The sequence below is a fragment of the Oncorhynchus mykiss genome, chromosome 22 (assembly GCF_057628025.1).
Source record: "Oncorhynchus mykiss isolate SJ-2025 chromosome 22, ASM5762802v1, whole genome shotgun sequence".
NCBI classification, from domain to species: Eukaryota; Metazoa; Chordata; class Actinopteri; order Salmoniformes; family Salmonidae; genus Oncorhynchus; species Oncorhynchus mykiss.
In genome coordinates, this window is record NC_143043.1 from 47,163,216 (window position 1) to 47,177,761 (window position 14,546).

Here is a 14,546-nt window from a genome sequence, read left to right on the forward strand (position 1 = left end):
GGGGGTACTGTAGTGTGTGTGTGTGTGTGTGTGTTTACGGTGCCTTCCGAAAGTATTCACACCCCTTGACTGTTTCCACATTTTGTGGGTACAGCCTGAATTTAAAATATATTAAATTGGATTTCGTGTAACTGGCCTACACAAAATACCCAAATAATGTGGAATTATGTTTTAAGAAATGTGTACAAATTAATTAAAAATGAAAATCTGAAATGTCTTGAGTCAAAAACTATTTAACCCCTTTGTTATGGCAAGTTTAAATGTAAGTTTAGGAGTAAAATGTGCTTAAAAGTCAAATATTGCCTCCCGATTGGCACAGCTGTCTAAGGCAGTTCATCTAAGTGCTAGAGGCGTCACATCAGACCCAGGTTCAATTCCAGGCTGTATCACAACTGGCCGTGATTGGGAGTCCCATAGGGCGGCGCGCAATTGGCCCAGCATCATCCAGGTTTGGCAGGGGTAGACCTTCATTGTAATTAAGAATTTGTTCTTAACTGACTTGCCTAGTAAAATAAGGGTTAAATAAAAAAGTCAAGGGGTATGAATATTTTCTGAAGGCACTGTAACTAGTTTTAACACTCCTCTGGCTATGCACTAGACAATTTCAGAACCACATTAGTGGACAGCTCCTCACCGTCAAGAGTTTTTTTAATTTTACCTTTATTTAACTATTCAAGTCAGTTAAGAACAAATTCTTACTTTCAATGACAGCTTAGAAACAGTTGGTTAACTGCCTTGTTCAGGAGCAGAACAACAGATTTTTACATTGTCAGCTCAGGGATTCGATCTTGCAACCTTTCGGTTACAAGTCCGACGTTCTAACCTCTAGGCTACCTGCCACCCCAGAGCCAATATTACACTCTATTGGATTTTTTTGATTAAATCAGTTCAAAATATGTCTGTGTATGATCAAATAAGATTAGGAAATTATATGCAGGAATTTAGTAGGAAGTTGAGTTTTATGAATTATCTCTTCTCCAGGCAGCTATTAGACTAAGGCATCCCTGCTGACACTGTGCCACCGGCTGTATGTTAAACATCCTATAGGCTCTGATTACTGATACAGACCATGGTTTATAAAATAAATATAGCCCTGTTCCACTTTTTTTTTTTTATTCCCACGTATCAGCTCAAGTCTTTCATCACTGCCAGTGGACGGTCACCAGACACTTAGAGACATGGATAAATTCTCTCTAAGGTACCGCCTGTACACCGTGTAGAGAATATGAACTAATGTAACCAACTGGGATTGAACCCAGGTTACCTGAGCAGCACAAGCCTGTTCAGCCCATTGAGCTTAAAGGAATTGTATTTTACATTTTTATTTAATGAGGGAAGTCAATGAATAACAATTTCATATTTACAATGACAGCCTACCAAGAGGCAAAAGGCCTCCTGCAGGGATGGGTCTGGGATTAAAAATAAAAGTGTAGGAAAAAACATCATGACAAGAGAGACACCACAAAACTATGTAAAGAGAGACCTAAAGACAACAACACAGCATGTCAGCATCACATGACAACACAGCATGGTAGCAACACAACATGACAATGACACGGTAGCAACACAGCGTGGCAGCAATACAACGTGGTAGCAGCACAAAACATGGTACAAACATTATTGGGCACAGTCAACAGCACAAAGAGAAAGAAGGTAGAGACAACAATACATCACGCGAAGCTGCCACAAGTGTCAGTAAGAGTGTCCATGATTCTTGAGTCTTTGAATGTAGAGATGGAGATAAAACTATCCAGTTTGAGTGTTTTTTGCAGCTCGTTCCAGTCGCTAGCTTAAGCAAACTGAAAAGAGGAGCGACCCAGGGATGTGTGTGCTTTGGGGACCTTTAACAGAATGTGACTGGCAGATCGGGTGTTGTATGTAGAGGATGAGGGATGTAGTAGGTATCTCAGATAGGGTGGAGTGAGACCTAAGAGGTTTTTATAAGTAAGCACCAACAAGTGGGTCTTGCATCAGGTATACAATTTACAGAGGAGTATAGAGTGCAGTGATGTGTCCTATAAGGAGCATTGGTGGCAAATCGGATGGCCGAATGGTAAAGAACATCTAACCATTCGAGAGCACACTTACCTCTATAAAATACGTCTCTGTAATCTAGCTTGGGTAGGATGGTCATCTGAATGATGGTTAGTTTATCAGTTGGGGCGAAAGGGGTGCGATTATGATAGAGGAAACCAAGTCATTGGACATTCTTCTTACCAAAACACATTACCTTTGTTTTGGAGGTGTTCAGAACAAGGTTAAGAGCAGGGTAAGCTTGTTGGACACTAAGAAAGTTTTGTAGAGCATTTTTACACAAAATCCGGGGAGAGGCCATGTGAGTATAAGACTATCATCTGCATATAAATGGATGAGAGAGCTTCCTACTGCCTGAGCTACAGTATGTTGCTGATGTAAATTGAGAAGAGCGTGGAGCCTAGGTTCGAGCCCTGGGGTACTCCCTTGGTGACAGGCAGCAGGTGAGACAGAAGATGTTCTGACTTTACACACTGCACTTTTTGAGAGATGTAGTTAACAAACCAGTCCAAAGATCCCTCAGAGACACCAATACTCCAACCTTTTGTGACTAGGGGGTAGTATTTTCATTTTTGGAAAAATAACGTTCCCGTAGTAAACAGGATATTTTGTCAGGACAAGATGCTAGAATATGCATATAATTGACGGCTTAGGATAGAAAACACTCTAAAGTTTCCAAAACTGTAAAAATATTGTCTGTGGGTATAACAGAACTGATATTGCAGGCGAAAGCCTGAGAAAAATCCAATCCGGAAGTGACTCATCTTTTGAAAGCTCTGCGTTCCAATGCGTCCCTATTGAGCAGGCTATCAACCAGATTACTTTTTCTCCGTATTCCCTAAGGTGTCTACAACATTGTGATGTATTTTTACGCATTTATGTTGAAGAATACCCGTAAGCGGCTACATTGCGCAAGTGGTCACCTGATGGCTCTCAGAGTGATTCTCGCGTAAAATACAGAGGTAGCCATTATTCCAATCGGTCCTACTGAAAAACCAATTGTCCCGGTGGATTTATTATCGAATAGATATTTGAAAAACACCTTGAGGATTGATTATAAACAACGTTTTCCATGTTTCTGTCGATATTATGGAGCTAATTTGGAATATTCTTTGGCGTTTTCGTAACTGCAATTTCCGGGCGATTTCTCAGCCAACGTGAAGAACAAACGGAGCCTTCAAAAATAATATTTTGTGAAAAAAGGAACATTGGCTGTCTAACTGGGAGTCTCGTGAGTGAAAATATCCGAAGCTCATCAAAGGTAAACAATTTAATTTGATTGCTTTTCTGATTTCCGTGACCAAGTTACCTGCTGCTATCTGGACAAAATGCTATGCTAGGCTATCGATAAACTGACACAAATGCTTGTCTAGCTTTGGCTGTAAAGGATATTTTTAAAATCTGAGATGACAGGGTGATTAACAAAAGGCTAAACTGTGTCTCAATATATTTCACTTGTGATTTTCATGAATATTAATATTTTCTAGGAATATTTATGTCCGTTGTGTTATGCTAATTAGTGTCAGTCGATGCTTACGCTCCCGGACCCGGGATGGGGAGTCACTAGAGGTTGGCTTGCCATGATACATCCATAATCTGAGTGGAAACCAGATTGCATTCCAGAGAGGATATGATAGACATCAAGAAATCCAGGCTGTACCACATCCGGCCATGATTGGGAGTCCCATAGGGCGGCGCATAATTGGACCAGGGTCATTGGAGTTTTGGTGGGGTAGTCCGTAATTGTAAATAAGAATTTGTTCTTAATTGACTTGCCTAGTTAAATAAAGGTTACAAAGCCAGTCAGTTGATTATTGACAAGTTTTTACAGCACTTTGGATAAACAGGGCAAGATAGAAATGGACCTATAAAAGTTAGGATCAGCTTGTTCTCCCTCTTTTTAAATAAAGGACTCACTGTGGCTGTTTTCCAAGCACTGGGAACCTCAACAGAGAGGATAGACAGGTTAAAAAGGTGAGAGAAAGGCTCGGCGATGATAGGGGCTGCAACCTTATAGAAGAAAGGATCTAAACCATCTGACCCAGATGTTTTTTTATGGTCAAGTTTAAGAGGCTCCTTTACCACATCAGACTCAATGACTGCCTAGAGTGAGAAACTGTGTAACGGGGCAGGGGAAAAAGAGGGAGGAGCACCAGGGATAGTTGCATTGGAAGGTCTGGGAGACGAGGAAGTGAAAATACTACCCCAAAACTATCTTTTGGTATTTGTTTCATTAGTCTATTGTTGGCAAAGTCCCAAAATGTTTTACATGTCAGCAATCAAGTTTTCAAGATATGTAACTTTCATAATACAGAAATCATCCCCGTGTGCATTAGCTCAGGGAGTCTTCTGTTTTCAGTCATGTGTAGAATTGTTACATCGTCAAAGTTGTTATGTACTTCTAGAAAAAAAGTAGCAGGAGCGCTTCAGGTACTCCAAAAACAATTTATTTTATTTATTGTTATTTAACTAGGCAAGTCAGTTAAGAACAAATTATTATTTACAATGACGACCTACCAAAAGGCAAAAGACTTCCTGCGGGGACAGGGGCTGGGATTACTTTTATTATTATTTATTTTTTAATTAAAAACAACCACAGGTGCTCTTGGAGGGAATTTATTGGAGTCACAAAAGGCAAAAAATATATCCACAAATAGTTGCTAAGTGGCATACAAACTCAAGTCCAGGCACTCGTGTGAGTTTGAAAGTTAAAACACCTTCAATGTATGGGTTAAGGCATAAGTCATGTACTGTAGTCAAAAGCATCACTTTGAAATACTGTGAGAGACATGTGACATGATTGCTGTAGAAGCCCTTTGGACTTTACCTATGGTTATGGGTCACTGGTCACATGACCAGAAAGTAGGGAAGCCCAGGTATGGATGGAGAGCAGGCCATGCAGCTCTTACCATTCTCACAGTTAACACATTGACTACTGTAATTATATCAGCATTAAGGGAAGTCTTGCTATGTTTTTACCTTTTGCTGTTAATAAATTGGTGAAAGACCTTAAACATCCCCTTCTGGAAAGCAGTTATGTTTATGAACATGTGCAATCCCACTGTCTATCTATTGACCAGGTTAGCAACTACAAAGGTAAGAATTTACCTCTCAAGGGAGATTGGATTAGTTCATGGACATTAGATGAAATCCTTTTTTCTGTAACGGATTACAACTGAATATTTAGGTTACCGACCAACAGGAGGAAAGAAAACTAATGTCCCGCACCAAAACGCATGAATGATGGCGACGGATCAAATTACTATTATATGCCAGAAGAGGAATTGGATGTAAGCTTCAGTGTGCAGTGTTCTTCCTCTTTGGGGTTTATTGAAGGATTACAACCAGCAAATAAAGGTATTTTGCCACCAGCTGCTGTGCAGGATGAAAAAAATAAGACACAAAAAAATAAATATTCATACTAACTACCAGAAAAACCACTGAAAAAAATGCACCATAGCCAAATATGTTCCCTGCACAGGCTGAGAAGCCTGGGATGGTAGCAAATCTTCCATTGCCGATACCCGTTGCGGATCTTCCGCTGTGAACTCTTGAAGTTCCAGATACCGTTCTATCGCAGCCACAATGATGTCCAATTTCTTCAACTTCTTTGACACTTGAGCCGTACAGTTTGTCAATCAAGAAATATGGATATGCTCTGTGTAAGAAAGGTGGATTTTGTGGCATTCATTGCAACTGTTATAAACATTCACGGGCTGTGGTGCATCCACTGCAAGGCAATGGCTTAGACCGCTGTACCACTCGGGAGGCCGTGACTATATCTGGAACACTATTGTCACTTTCCTTCTTAACTCTTTAGATTGCCTCCGCATACAAGATCCAATGGACCGCCTGACTTTTGCCACCTCAACTTCCTTCAACCTTACAGGGCCATCCAAGACCTCTGAATCATGAACCTTATCACAGTTACAACTCTTGACGTTCTTCGCTCTGATCTTCAGTATACTCGTTTCATCTGTGCACATTTGCAACATGGCCAAATCAGTTACAGTTTTTACAATTTATGGAACGGAATGTACAAAGACAGACAACTGTAGACCACTACACACCGCAACAGCCTCATAAGTGGGCCCTGACCAAAATAGCTCCTTTATCCGTGATGAAGTTATACTGTGTTGCATCTCTGTGTGTAAAATGGTTTTTATCTCTCATCAAGTATAGATTGTTCTCTTTAGGTTCTTCCAATTGAACGTGCTTTACAAAAGCTTGGCTAACGGAAATGCTATTTACGCTCCCTCCCATTGTTACAGTCATGCTGTACTGCAACAGAGGGAGAGGACCAGAGCTAATATGAAAAGGCTAATGCAGCGACAATTAGATGAGAAATCTGCCCCCTCTCTGGGTAATACAATAGTTGAGCACTCATGTTGCTTCAAGATCCCGGCAAATATATCAGACAAAGAGAAAACAAGGATTTATTTACAGTCATGAAATCTGATGGATTCACTGTAAATGGACCAATCTCGGGACTCATCTGCAGTAGAGTTCCTATTCAATGTTTATTTATATTTATCCGGTTGCCACAGAGGGTAATTGTAGTTTCTGAAAGATACATAGTTTCTACCAAGTAAATTATAGCATTTTTCAGTCAAAAGGCAGTTGTTAGCTCATTGAAAACAACAAACAGAGTCCAATCAGTTTAGCTGGATGTTGAAGACAGACAGCAGTGTCTCTGCTTTGTGGATTAGGCTGAGGTTTAATTACATAAAATATTTTTGTAATCAAGAAAGAATACAGTAATGTAAGCTGTTTGTATAATTACCCTTTCACACTAACAAATGGTAATCCTCAACAATAGCACATGCCAGAAAATCATAGAAGAATTCCATTCGACTATAGAAACTTTTAAAATGGTACCCTCATCCAGAGACATGAAAGTATGCTTTTGGGTTACTTGGGTCTTGTGATTGTGTGAGAGAACAATATTTCAAGGGTGTCGTCATCAGAATCACTCAGCCCTAAATGTGAGAGTTCTTTGCATCTTAGATCTCAGCCTCATCCATCAACCATATGAGTGGAACTTTAGGGTGTCTCTGTTTCCCAAATTAAATTCTCCACCGTGCCTCCATCTGAGGGTGTTCACAGAAGAGTGATGTGATGGAGAGGAGAATCTGAGAATGCAGCAATCAGAGAGGTGTCAAATCTCTAGGTGATCTTTGAGTCATGAACCCAGAGGCCATCTTGCCTACTGTTCTCCTCAGGTAGCGGCAACATTTCACACATTACAACCTCACACACACCTCACACAAACCGAAGATTCCCATGTTGGGCATGATTTCAAACAAAATACGTGAGACATGCAGCATCTGTAATTTTTTCCAATAAAAGTTTTAAATCTAGCACTACTGTAGGTTTCTGTGCCACAATGCAAGCAAAGCACTATCCCTATGGTGATTGTAATTGTCTATACATCTCTTCCACTTGCCGTACTGGGACGACTTTGCATGGTGTTTCTGGACAATGCCACACAGCAGACACACAGAGATCAAAGGGACCAGTTGCTGAAGGATTCTTACAAGACCAGTGCTGCAGTAGCACAACGGAAACAGCTAACTGTCATTGTCAGCCATTTTATTTTAATTGGATGGATTATGGAGCTCGTTTCCAAAGATAATGTTTCTTGCTTCATTGCCTTCCACCCTGCTTTATTGCTTTCCAATGAAAAGCTTATTCATTTCCTCCTTGTATTCATCAAATTCACACAGCTCCTTTCATTTGCTCCAAGGCCAATGCCCAAATGTGAGATCCGGAAGTGCTTATCATCACTTGAGTAGAATACGGTATGGGAAAACTGGGAGAAATCAATGACAAGTGATTTGTTTTAAAAGTAGGTGCATCTAGAGCACTGAGGATATAATTTACTGGATTGTTATTCACAATGTTATACCAGAGTTTGCCACACAGCATAACAGAGAGAAGGTAAAAGAGATGTGGGGTGGCAGGTAGCCTAGTGGTTAAAGTGGGCCAGTAACCGAAAGTATTGCTGGATCGAATCCCCGAGCTGACAAGGTAAAAATCTGTTGTTCTGCCCCTGAACAAGGCAGTTAACCTGCTGGTAGGCCATCATTGTAAATAAGTTCTTAAAATGACTTGCCAAGTTAAATAAAAAAAGAAAACAAATGTCTACAGTATGTGTTATGGAAAATCTCAAGATCACTCGTTGATCGAGGAGAAAATTGTAATTAAAGGGTCCACAGACTATACCGTAGGGGTGTCATTCCAAGAGCCATTGAGCTAAAAGTCAAGTCTTTGTCACAGCTTGTTGAAAAGACAGCATGGAATATGTAGTAGCTCCAAGCATCCTTGTGAGTTTTTGTGTTGCAACCACACATTTGAGGTCTTACCAGGCTTTGAATCAACATGGAATTAATATTAATATAATATAAAATAGCTTTTATTTTAACTGCTCTAATTAACTTGGTAGCCAGTTTATAATAGCAATAAGGCACCTCAGGGGTTTGTGGTATATGGCCAATATACCATGACTAAGGGCTGCATCCAGGCACTCTGCGTTGGGTCGTGCTTAAAAACAGCACTTAGTCGTGGTATAGTGGCCATACCACACACCTCGAGCCTTATCGCTTAATTATATAATGAGAACACATCATCATAGCAAGTTATAGTAGACATTGTGTACACTTGAAACTTTATTTTACACAATTACTTTTATGAACCGTTTCTTAGTGGAATTATTCATTTTTTGTTATAGACTCATGCTCAAATGTCCTCTCACTGTCAACTGTGTTCATTTTCAGCAAACTTAACATGTGTAAATATTTGTATGAATATTACAAGATTCAACAACTGACACATAAACTGAACAAGTTCCACAGACAGGTGACTAACAGAAATGGAATAATGTGTCCCTGAACAAAGGGTGGGACAAAATCAAAAGTAACAGTAACAGTCAGTATCTGGTGTGGCCACCAGCTGCATTAAGTACTGCAGTGCATCACTGCACCAGATTGCAGGAAATCACAAACAGAACGAGCAGGATGGCTGGTGTCATTGTCATGCTGGAGATTACCTGCAATGGCAACAAGCTCAGTCCGATGATGCTGTGACACACCACCCCAGACCATGATGGACCCTCCAAATACAAATCGATCCCACTCCAGAGTACAGGTCTTGGTGTAACGCTCATTCCTTCGACAGTAAAAGCAAATCCAACCAACACCCCTGGTGAGACAAAACCGCGACTCGTCAGTGAAGAGCACTTTTAGCCAGTCCTCTCTGGTCCAGCGACGGTGGGTTTGTGCCCATACTCGTCATTGTTGCCAGTGATGTCTGGTGAGGACCTGCCTTACCATAGGCCTATAAGCCCTCAGTTCAGCCTCTCTCAGCCTATTGCGGACAGTCTGAGCACTGATGAAGGGATTGTGCGTTCCTGGTGTACCTCGGGCAGTTGTTGTTGCCATCCTGTACCTGTCCCGCAGGTGTGATGTTCGGATGTACCGATCCTGTGCAGGTGTTGTTACACGTGGTCTGCCACTGCGAAGATGATCAGCTGTCCGTCCTGTCTCCTTTAGCGCTGTCTTAGGCTTCTCACAGTATGGACATTACAATTTATTGCCCTGGCCACATCTGCAGTCCTCATCCCTCCTTGCAGCATGCCTAAGGCACGTTCACTCAGATGAGCAGGGACCCTGGGCATCTTTCTTTTGGTGTTTTTCAGAGTAAGTAGAAAGGCCTCTTTAGTGTCCTACGTTTTCATAACTGTGACCTTAATTCCCTACCGTCTGTAAGCTGTTAGTGTGTTAATGACCGTTCCACAGGTGCATGTTCATTAATTGTTTATGGTTCATTGAACAAGCATGGGAAACAGTGTTTAATTAAACCCTTTACAACGAAGATCTGTGAAGTTATTTGTATTTTTACTAATTATCTTTGAAAGACAGGGTCCTGAAAAAGGGACATTTCTTTTTGTGCTTAGTTTATTCTTAGATCACTGAAAAAAAAAAAGGATATGAATGAATAAGAAGTTTCTTTCATTCAAGGGCAGCACTTCCAGAATAATAAGTCAAATGTTCTCTGTTCAATTGCTGAGGCATTGTCTTGAATGAATAGAATCAGACAGACAGTATTACTAATTTTTATCATATTCCAACCTTGGTAAAACTTAAAAGGATTTTATATTGTACTGAGCTATTGTTGTATGATAAGCCATCAAAAAGCACATGAAGGAAAGGTTTAGGGCTGTAATTACACAGTCTGCTCCGTCTCTTTCATCCCTGAGGATTTCTTGTTATTTCCTGTATATCCCAGCAGTCAGCTACTATATTGCAGTGGGTGCTAGGCTAAAGATAAATATTTGTTTATCAGGTTGTATTTTAGGTGACTAAGGGGTTTTATTATCTCGCTGTATGGTGTCTGCTTCGCAGGTCATGGTTTCTTCTTTTCCTTATTAACCTGGGACCTGGCCTAAACACAGTGACGACCAACTGTGTTGACTCACTTACTCACTCTATAATAACAGTAACACTTCTTTGTTCGGCTTTAATCGACAAACACAATTTTCTCAGTGTGTTGCTGAACCAGGGGTCAATTGTAGCCGACTACCAAAAACACACTTCTAGATGTGGCTTCAGTAGTTCGTATAGAAAGCTAACTGACAGGTGAGGGCTGTAATGAGGTATTACATTTATTATTCCAGCTCATTATATCTGTTTTCACTGTCGAGCACATAGCCACTCCACACCTTTAATAAGTCCCCAAGAACCGATGGCACACTTACAACTTTCACCCATCAGTGTAGCATTAAAGCTATTTAAAGGTATGTTGGACACGGTAGTCTGCTTTCCCTGTAAATAAACCATACAAGGATTGACAGACTCCACAAAAATCTCACATAATGTTCTCAGTTTTTTATTACATTTTTTATTTAACCTTTATTTAACTAGGAAGGCAAGTTGAGAACAAGTTCTCATTTACAATTGCTACTTAAACAAGATAAAGCAAAGCAGTTCGACACATACAACAACACAGAGTTACACATGGAGTAAAACAAACATACAGTCAATAATACAATAGAAAAATAAGTCTATATACAATGTGAGCAAATGAGGTGAGATAAGGGAGGTAAAGGCAAAATAAATAAATAAATAAAAACAGTAGGGGGAGAGGTAGTTGTTTGAGCTAAATTATAGATGGGCTATGTACAGGTGCAGTAATCTGTGAGCTGCTCTGACAGCTGGTGCTTAAGGCTAGTGAGGGAGATAAGTGTTTCCAGTTTCAGAGATTTTTGTAATTCGTTCCAGTCATTGGCAGCAGAGAACTGGAAGGAGAGGCAGCCAAAGGAAGATTTGGTTTTGGGGTGACCAGAGAGACATACCTGCTGGAACGCGTGCTACAGGTGGGTGCTGCTATGGTGACCAGCAGGGTCTTGTAGATGACCTGGAGCCAGTGGGTTTGGCGATGAGTATGAAGCGAGGGCCAGCCAACAAAAGCGTACAGGTCGCAGTGGTGGGTAGTATATGGGGCTTTGGTGGCAAAACGGATGGCACTGTGATAGACTGCAACCAATTCATTGAGTAGGGTATTGGAGGCTATTTTGTAAATGACATCGCCGAAGTCAAGGATCGGTAGGATAGTCAGTTTTACAAGGGTATGTTTGGCAGCATGAGTGAAGGATGCTTTGTTGCGAAATAGGACGGCAATTCTAGATTTAACTTTGGATTGGAGATGTTTGATGTGAGTCTAGAAGGAGAGTTTACAGTCTAACCAGACACCTAGGTATTTGTAGTTGTCCACATATTCTAAGTCAGAACTGTCCAGAGTAGTGATGCTGGACGGGCGGGCAGGTGCAGGCAGCGATCGGTTGAAGAGCATGCATTTAGTTTTACTTGTATTTAAGAGCAATCGGAGGCCACGGAAGGAGATTTGTATGGCATTGAAGCTAGTCTGGAGGGTTGTTAACACAGTGTCTAAAGAATGGCCAGAAGTATACATAATGGTGTCGTCTGCGTAGAGGTGGATCAGAGACTCACCAGCAGCAAGAGCGACATCATTGATGTATAAAGAGAAGAGAGTCGGTCCAAGAATTGAACCCTGAGGCACCCCCATAGAGACTGCCAGAGGCCTGGACAACAGGCCCTCCGATTTGACACACTGAACTCTATCAGAGAAGTAGTTGGTGAACCAGGCGAGGCAATCATTTGAGAAACCAAGGCTATCAAGTCTGCTGATGAGGATGTGGTGATTGACAGAGTCGAAAGCCTTGGCCAGATCAATGAATATGGCTGCACAGTATTGTTTCTTATCGATGGCGGTTAAGATATCGTTTAGGACCTTGAGAGTGGCTGAGGTGCACCCATGACCAGCTCTGAAACCAAATTGCATAGCGGAGAAGGTATGGTGGGATTCGAAATGGTCGTAATTTGTTTGTTGACTTGGCTTTCAAAGACCTTAGAAAGGCAGGGTAGGATAGATATAGGTCTGTAGCAGTTTGGGTCAAGAGTTTCCCCCCCTTTGAAGAGGGGGGGGTGACCTCAGCTGCTTTCCAATCTTTGGGAATCTCTGATGACACGAAAGAGAGGTTGAACAGGCCAGTAATAGGGGTTGCAACAATTTCCGCAGATAATTTTAGAAAGAAAGGGTCCAGATTGTCTAGCCCGGCTGATTTGTAGGGGTCCAGATTTTGCAGCTTTTTCAGAACATCAGTTGACTGGTTTGGGAGAAGGAGAAATGGGGAAGGCTTGGGCGAGTTGCTGTGGGGGGTGCAGTGCTGTTGACCGGGGTAGGGGTAGCTTGATGAAGACAATTTAGAATTGTGAATGCAATGCTATTTTTGTTGAAATTTATTATTTGTCCAAATACATGCTTTTTCCTCTATCTGGGTACCCAGACTTTAGATATACCATGAAGCTTTCACAGACTTCAAAATCAATCTCTCCACAAGGTTTTCAGCTTATGAAAGGCTTATGAAAGCCTTATGAAAGACATATGAAAGCCTTTTGAAAGACTGATGAAGACAATTTACAATGAAAATATGTCTACTATGATACTGTGATTTCATAACCACATCCTTTTCAAAATAACAAAGCAACTGGAAATAAACGATAATGCAAACAGTGATCATATGGTTGGCAGGACTGAGGATGCTGCAGGGTCATTGTGAGATCCAAAATCGTCCAATTCATGTGTGGCATCAATGTTAGTTCTTGACTTTTGAATGTGTCCTCTATTCAGTACAGTGTAATACTTAAATCAAATTATGTCCCTGCCCCTTAGTTATTCAATTTGTCCTATTACCCAAAACATTCAGTCCCCTTTCTTCAAACAGGTTACACCAGGGAGAATGTACAGTGGGGCAAAAAACTATTTAGTCAGCCACCAATTGTGCAAGTTCTCCCACTTAAGAAAATTAGAGAGGCCTGTAATTTTCACCATAGGTACACTTCAACTATGACAGACAAAATGAGAAAAAAAAATCCAGAAAATCACATTGTAGAATTTTTAATGAATTTATTTGCAAATTATGGTGGAAAATAAGTAAGTAAACAGGTTACAGCAGGGAGAATGTACATACCAATGCTGTACTGTACAACCATAGAATAGAACAGAGCTGAGAGGCAGCGGAGAGAGACTCCATTATATGTCTGGGATAACATCAGTCATTTTTGCAGTGTAAAACCTGAATTAAACGCTATCACCCAGGAATGAATGCCTGCTTTACACCCATCACGCTGATGATGTGTCGCTTTAGTTAAATTGCCCGGAAAACCAGCCCAATGACCCAGGAAACAGGAGAAAATCTCAGAGCTTCCAATGACAGGAGGCAAATGACATGGAGATTACGCTTTTCTGAATGTCTACCTCAACATGGGGATTGTTGCATTGCAATATTGGATTTCACTGATATCTTCAGTCCAAATGTATCTGATGGGGAAATAGCAGCATTATGACAATAAGAAGTTATTCAAATCTTAGATGTAAAAATTTTTGTTTTGTAAGTATAAGTTTATCAATCTAAAGTCAAATCAAAGTGTTTCCAAAGTTAGAGGCATAAGGACACACAAATGTGTATCATCCACAAGAGGTTGGTGGCACCTTAATTGGGGAGGACAGGCTCATGGTAATGACATGAGCGGAATTGGTGGAATGGTATCAAATACATCTAACACATGGTACTCCATTCCAGCTATTATTATGAGCCGTTCTACTGTAGCTAGTCTGACCAATGGCCATTACTAGCTACTGTAATACTTACATATACTATATACTTAATTAAGCAATAAGGCCTAAGAAGGTGTGGTATATGGTCACTATACCGCGGCTAAGGGCTGTTGTATGCAACGAAAAGTGGAGTGCCTGGACACAGCCCTTAGTTGTGGTATATTGGCCATACATCACAAACCCCCAAGGTTCCTTATTGCTATTACAAACTGGTTATCAACATAATTATGATACCCTGATGAAGACAGCTTGTCTGTCATACCCTGATGAAGACAGCTTGTCTGTCGAAACGTTGGACATAAATATTTTTGCATCTG